Here is a 6,937-nt window from a genome sequence, read left to right on the forward strand (position 1 = left end):
TGTTATTCTCATTTCACAGAGGGCAACCCTAAGGCTAAAGAGGGAGAGTTAAGTTTTGAATTCAGGTCACCCTCTAAGGTTTTGTTTTAGAAAAAGTCATCAATCAATTCCTCTAGTATGAGATGACCTGGATCCCAAGAATATTCCAGACACTGGAACTTTCTTATTGGTGCTGGTAGGTCTCCTTGAATTTATGTGGCCACAGAGCATTTATTCTCCATTAAGTAGGGGGGGTGCATGTCTGAAGATATTCTTAAAGCAGGAGAGGCACTGTATTCAAAACAGACATTCTATAGACAATCTATAGACAGACAATCTATAGACAGATTCTCAAGGCATTCCAAATGACTGGCCAATTCAGTTCAGGACTGAATGGTTCGAACTGCTGGGTTGTCAGCATTGTGCCAATAAACTTTCAGGCAAAGAATCAATTTCTGTGAACCCATCACTCCATCTGCTTGGCCCTGTGAAACTAATTGTTGGATGTTTTCGCTTTTCTCTCTTTTTTTGACATTACATGATTTTTCCCTGCTTAATTTTCCTATTTCTGTTTGATAAATCCTCTCTGAACAACCCTGAGCTTCTCGTTAGAATCGTTTTACCGATTATGCTCATGGCAATGCCAAATGTGGGTGTACTTAATTTAAGTATTAATAGTGAAAATAATGACATTTCATCCAAAATAATAGCACATGTTTGTCATGTTTCATGGGTTATAATCCTTTTATCTGCTTTTCTCTGAATGTGGTTTGCAATAAAATTCATTCTCAGTAATGAAATTTCCCAAATGAAATTCCCTATTTTATAGTACTTTATGTGACCCCAGACATTTGGACAACACGTCCTTTAGAAGAGATGTAATTTGAATGCATTGTACTTGAACACGGCTGTCTTTTAGTCAGGTGACCTTTGGGTTGCCATGAAAAAAAAAATTCACTCAAACTAGATGAAAAACAAAATGTACTTTTCCAAGAAAGTGAAAGATTTGCCAGTTAAGCAGAAAGTCAATCAAAACATCCTTTCACAAAGTTCTAGCACATCAGATTTCACTTTTCCGTTTATCCATTTATCTACTCATCCATTCCTTTAAGATTCACTGAGCATCTATAGTGAGCCAGGCCCTGTGGACACACAGACAGGGGCTCCATGATCCTTGCTGTCAGGGAGTCTTGTCATCCCTCCCTTAATCCTCCTTCCTTCTGAGCATTTCTGTGTGTGCTATTAAAGAGTCGCTGGAAACCAATGCAAAAGATAGGAGTGTGATGAGGAGAAGATGTAAATTGGAAAAGCTCATTCACTCTTAAATCTATTAAAGATTAACGTTGAAAATCCAAATGGTGCGTTTGGTTAAGGTGAGAATATATTTCTATGAACTGCACTACTCATTGACTTCAGAGCAAATACATTTGGAAGTTTAACAAACAAACAAACAAAAACTGATCCCAATAGTCATTAACATATACCTAACCATTTTCTTGGAATGATACTTAAGGCTCTACTCCTTAGGAAATCTCTTAGCCTAGCTGCTGTTGTTAGCTCTGAGTTTTCTCCTGTCCAGCTGTGTGACAACCTCGCAACCATCCAGAGGGCTGGTGAAAGTCTAGCTCTGTGGGCTCCATCCCTAGAATTTCTTGTTCCTGCTGTCTGGAAGAGAGCTTGAGAATTTGCATCTGTAGCAAGTTCTCAGGTGATTCTGATGCTGCCGGTCCAGGGACCAGGTTTTGAGAAACATGTTGTAAATCAAGGTTACTCAGAATGCCAACAGCAGGTGTGAACTCTTCATTGCTGGTCTGTGACCAGATGAGCACAGAAACTGAAAGGAAGCATTGGGAGTCTTCTATAATTTGACATTACTGTGATGTCCAAGGGCGTGATCAGTGGGCATATCTCACTGAATAGGCTAGAGATGAGCTTCGGGCTTTCATCTTTACATTGTGACTCACATGTGTACAAGCTACAGGCTAGATATGCACAGGGAACCCACATTTCATTCTGCAACAGATGGAAAAGAAAAACCCAGGCTGTTTGCCATACATAGTTTGAGAAGCACCACTCTACACCATCATAGCACACTGCCCCATTTTTTAAAAAAGTGGTTAATACACGAATGAGTCAGGGCATTCCTTCTCACACAGTTTGAGGCAGGTGAGAAGAGGAGAAGGAGGCCACATCTGGGCCTGGTGCCCTCTGCTTGGGGAGGTCCAGAGGAAACAGACAAGGCTGTACAGATGGGCCCTGGGTGTGACACCACACACCAGTGGAGTGGGTCAGTCCAGGGGCCAAGGAGATCAGGATTTTTTGAGGCTAGAGGCCTGGAAAAAGAAACTGACCAGTCAGAATTTAGGATGTCCAACCCTCTACAAGGGTCAAACCATGTAAACAGAAAGGTTGGATGCTTCCGGGTGAGATCAACATGGGTCCCTCAATTGCAGGCAGCCAAGAAGACTCCAGAGCCAGCATAAGTAATTCTTTATGGTCACAGAGTCACCTGATCCCTGGTCTGGAAAACTGACTTCACACCTGGGCTTAGTATCTTGGGCAGGACTATGTCTGCAGGTGGAGACCAAGAGCAATCCCCTAAGGAAAAGGGAAAGCAAAACAAACAAACAAACAAAAAAAACAAAACAAAAAAACAAACTTTTATCTCAGCTACTTGGGCTGGCATTTTTTTTTTTACCTCTTCAAACATTTTTATTAGAATTTCTAATGAATGATCTGATTTCTGTCAGGATTTAGCTGTTCTTGACCTTAAATTCTAGGATGCTCTTGGGCTGGCTGGACAGAAACTCATGTGGTGGGGTCTCCATGATTTCAACGCTTGATGAATGGGTCTCAAATTGACTTGGCTAACTGTCTTTTCAAATAGTTCTCCTGATAGCTCTACGATTTTTACTAGCAGTGATTTATTTTCTAATATTTTGCACTTCAAACTGATAAATTCGGTGTTCTTTCTAAGCACTTGTACAAATTCGATTGTAGTTAGAGGAGTTTAGCATTTTTCCATGTTCAATACGTCAGGGCCTGGTAACAGCCGTGGTTGTTTGCTTTTCTAGTCCCCACTGAAGTCTGCCCTTCTCTAAACCCCTCTTTGGCTGGAGTCACCCCAAGAAGAGGTTTTTATTACCCTGTATCCAGAAGTAGCCATCAGCTTTGTTCAAATGGCCTCCAGTCACTCATTTGAAAGAGAGACCTTACATTAGCAGCTACTCCCAGGGCCTTGGCCTTGGGGCCAGAAAACTCGTTGCCCCAGAAATGCTACAGACTGGCTGAGACACAGTGAGGCTACCAGGCTGCTGATAAAGATGTGAGTTTCAAGATGATGACCTAGAGAAGCAGAAAGGAGTGTAACGTGGGGGTTGTGCGCTGGTCAGGGGTCAGACCTGGGTTTGAGGCTTGCCGTATCGTTTAGAATGCTTTTGGTTGCAAGTAACAGAAAAACCAAGTCAAACTGGGATAAGAGCAAAGGAAATTTAAGGGTTCGTATTGGTCCAAGAGGCAGAGCAGGCTTCTGAGTCAATTGTTCGAGGGGCTCGAGGACATCAGCAGCTCTTCTCTTCACCCTACTCTTTCAGCTTCATCCTCAGACTGATTTCGTAATTCCCCTCAAGGCTGCAAGACTGGCTACACATTTCCTGCGGGCTTCCTCAAGAGGGGCCAGAAGGAGAAAAGAAGGTAGAGTAAGTTCTCAGAAGCAGTGCCGGAAGTCAGCCACTTCAATATGATTGGCTAGGGGATATGCCCTGCACTGATCGGCTACGTCTGGTTGATCTGAGCCAATCACCGTGCAGGAAGGACAGGCCTTCATGGTTGGTTTAAGCCAATTAGAGTTAATTAGAGTTACTCACTGGAGTTAGGGGTGGAGCTAATGGCTCAAAACCAAAGTGCCCTACACCACAGGGGAGGAAGGAATGGCTGGAAGGGGGCATTCGTGTCACTGGCTCTGTTATTTTCACCCCCTTGATCTCCGCATGTACCTCTCTGCGCCTCTGTTTCCTCATCTATACATTGACGATCACCTTGATACCCACCTCCCTGTTGTGGGAGAGATTAGGAAGGAGAAGAAAATAATAAGGAACTTTGCACTGTGCCCGGCACACCCTAAGTGCCCAGTGAAAATTATGAGGGAGAAGAGCAATGGAAGTCGGTACCCATAGTGTGTGCATGTTACACGCTTTCTCGGGCTGGTCTCCAACAGCTCTTCCACCTTAGTGGATGCGCATGAAATGGCTATAAATGGACAAAAAAGACTGTTCAGACAGAACATTTATGCTGATTTATCCAGACATGGTTTAGATGAAAAAACAAAACAAAACAAAACAAAAAAAACCCTCAAACTCGGCAGTTCTAATGTAAGCAGTGAGTATCACTTAGTGAGTTTAAGCATAATAGTAATAATGGCAGTAATAATAATACTTTTTAAAAACGTGAAATGAAGAAAAAGAAAGAAAACAAAGACAGAAGGGGAGTAGCTGCAGATCATTGAGCACTGTTGAGTGTTGTCCTAGGCACTCGACATGAGTTGTGAGTTGTGAGCTCTTGACCTTGGTTTTATTATATCTATTTGTACACGAGCAATGGAACTTTACCTAAGCTAAGGAGTCTGCCTGAAGTCAGTACCCACTGAGTGACAAAACCTGGATGTGGACCCAAATTACTATGACTCCGAAGTTCATTTCATGTCTGTATTTCAAAACTACTTGCAAAGGAGGGTGCCCTCATTCATTCATTTCCCAACTCGGGCTCCCAGCAGCTGGCCCTGGAGCCTCTGCCATGACTGGTGTTGGGGAAAAGAAAGATGAATAGGACCCAGCAGTGCCACCACAAACCAGACAGTGTCCACGTCCTGGGATTGCTGGCTTATTCGCGGAGTTCCCAGGGCAGGGTTGTCTGGAGCAGGTTTTGCACTCTTTCTCAGTCAAATGAGAACTGTTGAATCACTCATGATGATGAAGGCACAGCGTGCTCCATGGCTTGCAAGACACAGGGGGCTGCCCTCTCCCTGCCAAGCTCCCTCTGCCATCTGCTCTCCTCGGTGAGAGAGTTTAATCTTGAGCCATCTCAGGGCGAAGGAGGTCGGACCGTCAGAGGTCACCTTAACTCTACATAACTCTGCTCCAAAGAAACAATTGTTTCAGAGGAAAATGGCTGTGACCAGTCAGATTCCTCTTTATTCAGAATCTGGACTAGATGAAGAGAATGGGTCTTGGGGGTTTATACTGTTGATTCTGTTCAATTCACCCAACTGCGTTGAGATATCTGTGCTAGGGATATGCAAATGAATATCACAGTGCCCCTGGCCTCTGGGGTCCACAAGCTGGCAGAGCAGACAGAGGCACATAGAATGTTGTATGTATTAGAATAGAATTATCTGGTATGCCTCAGTGAGACGCATGCTGTCCTGACTGCCGATCTGCCTCCCCCACAGTATCCATCTTCTACATTTTCTGTCCTCCTCAAGGATCCCTCCCACCCAGGGACCCCCAGCTTCCCCATGATCCCCTCAGGTTCGCCTGTCCCAGCACTGCAGTGGCCCTATGTTTTGATTGGTCAGATTCTGAGCATATGTGGAACATCTGTTGTGGCCTTTGATCTCTGGACACACTTCAGTCATGCTCCCCAGAACTTCCCCCAAGTCTTCTCACTTAACATCCATCCTGCAGCCATGCTGCTCTGAGTCCCAAGGCAACATCTTAGTGCTGAAGTCAGCCCAAAGGAGCAGCGATGGGTCAGAAATACGGGGCTCCCACGACCTGAGGTCTGCCTTCCTGGGAATCAGCTTCAGCGTCCTCCCAACTTTTACTTTGTTTTTTGTAGGAACACAGGACTCAACAACCAGATGGCTGAATCCTTTTATTTGAAGATCGGAACTCTACCCATTGGGAAGCTTCCAGTTACTAGTTTAAAAACAAAACAAAACAAAACAAATCAAACTGGCTGAAACAAAAGGGAAAATTCCAAGGAAAAACTCTAGCATGGTTCTGTTTCTGAGTGATCACAGCGACCTCGGTGTCTGTGTTCTGCCATCCTTAGTTGGCTTCAGCCTCAGGGGGATTGTTGCAAGATGGTGGGCAGCTAACAAAATCAGAAAAAGGTTGTATGTCCTGGTGTTTCTATGCCCAGAAAAAAGGAAATCTGTCTCCATAGCCTTTCAGTTGGCTCATCCTTCTGTCTCATCGTCAGAAATATATCACATGTTCACTCCTGTTCAGTGGCCAATGAAAGGGTCACAGTTGCCACTGCTGGCTTTTCCAATCAAGATTCCCAATTCCTGCACCAGCAATCGGGAATGTTTGCTGCTGGAACTACTGGATGGAGGAAGGTGGAACTGGAGAAAGTGATGTTGGTGAGTGAGGTAGGGAACATGGAGGTATGTCACTAGAAATCAGAAGTTAAAAAGCAAAGGATTTTGTGGAGTAAAGAAACCTTGTTTGGAATGCTAGTATCACTCAGGCCATTGTTGCAGTTGGTAATTACTATGTAACAACCCCAAAGCTGATGGCTTAAAACAACAACCATCTATTATTGCTCACTGATCAACATATCAGCTTGGTGGTTCTGCTGACCTGGGCCAGGCTCATATGGACTCTTCCAGGCATTTGCAGGAGGCTGAGTGGGGTGAACTGGTATCAGCTGACACGGCCTCTCTCTGTTTCACGTAGCCCCTCATCCTCAAGCAGGCTTGTCTGCGTTGGCTTACCCAACGGCTTGCCAGAGTTCCAAGAGAAAGAGTGGAAGTCCGTGTTGGCGGTCCAGGCTCAGCGCCGGGACACTATCAGCAAAGCCTCACTCAAATGGCCAAAAGCAAACCAAGAAACCAGTCAAAAGCTGCAAAATCACATTGCAGAGTGTGTGTGGGCTGTGGGTCCTGGGAAGCATGAAGAATGGCAATCACTTTGGCAATCAATCCACCACCATGACCCTTGCAAGACATTTCTTT

Source organism: Neovison vison, chromosome 4 (genome assembly GCF_020171115.1).
Source record: "Neovison vison isolate M4711 chromosome 4, ASM_NN_V1, whole genome shotgun sequence".
Taxonomy (NCBI): Eukaryota; Metazoa; Chordata; class Mammalia; order Carnivora; family Mustelidae; genus Neogale; species Neogale vison.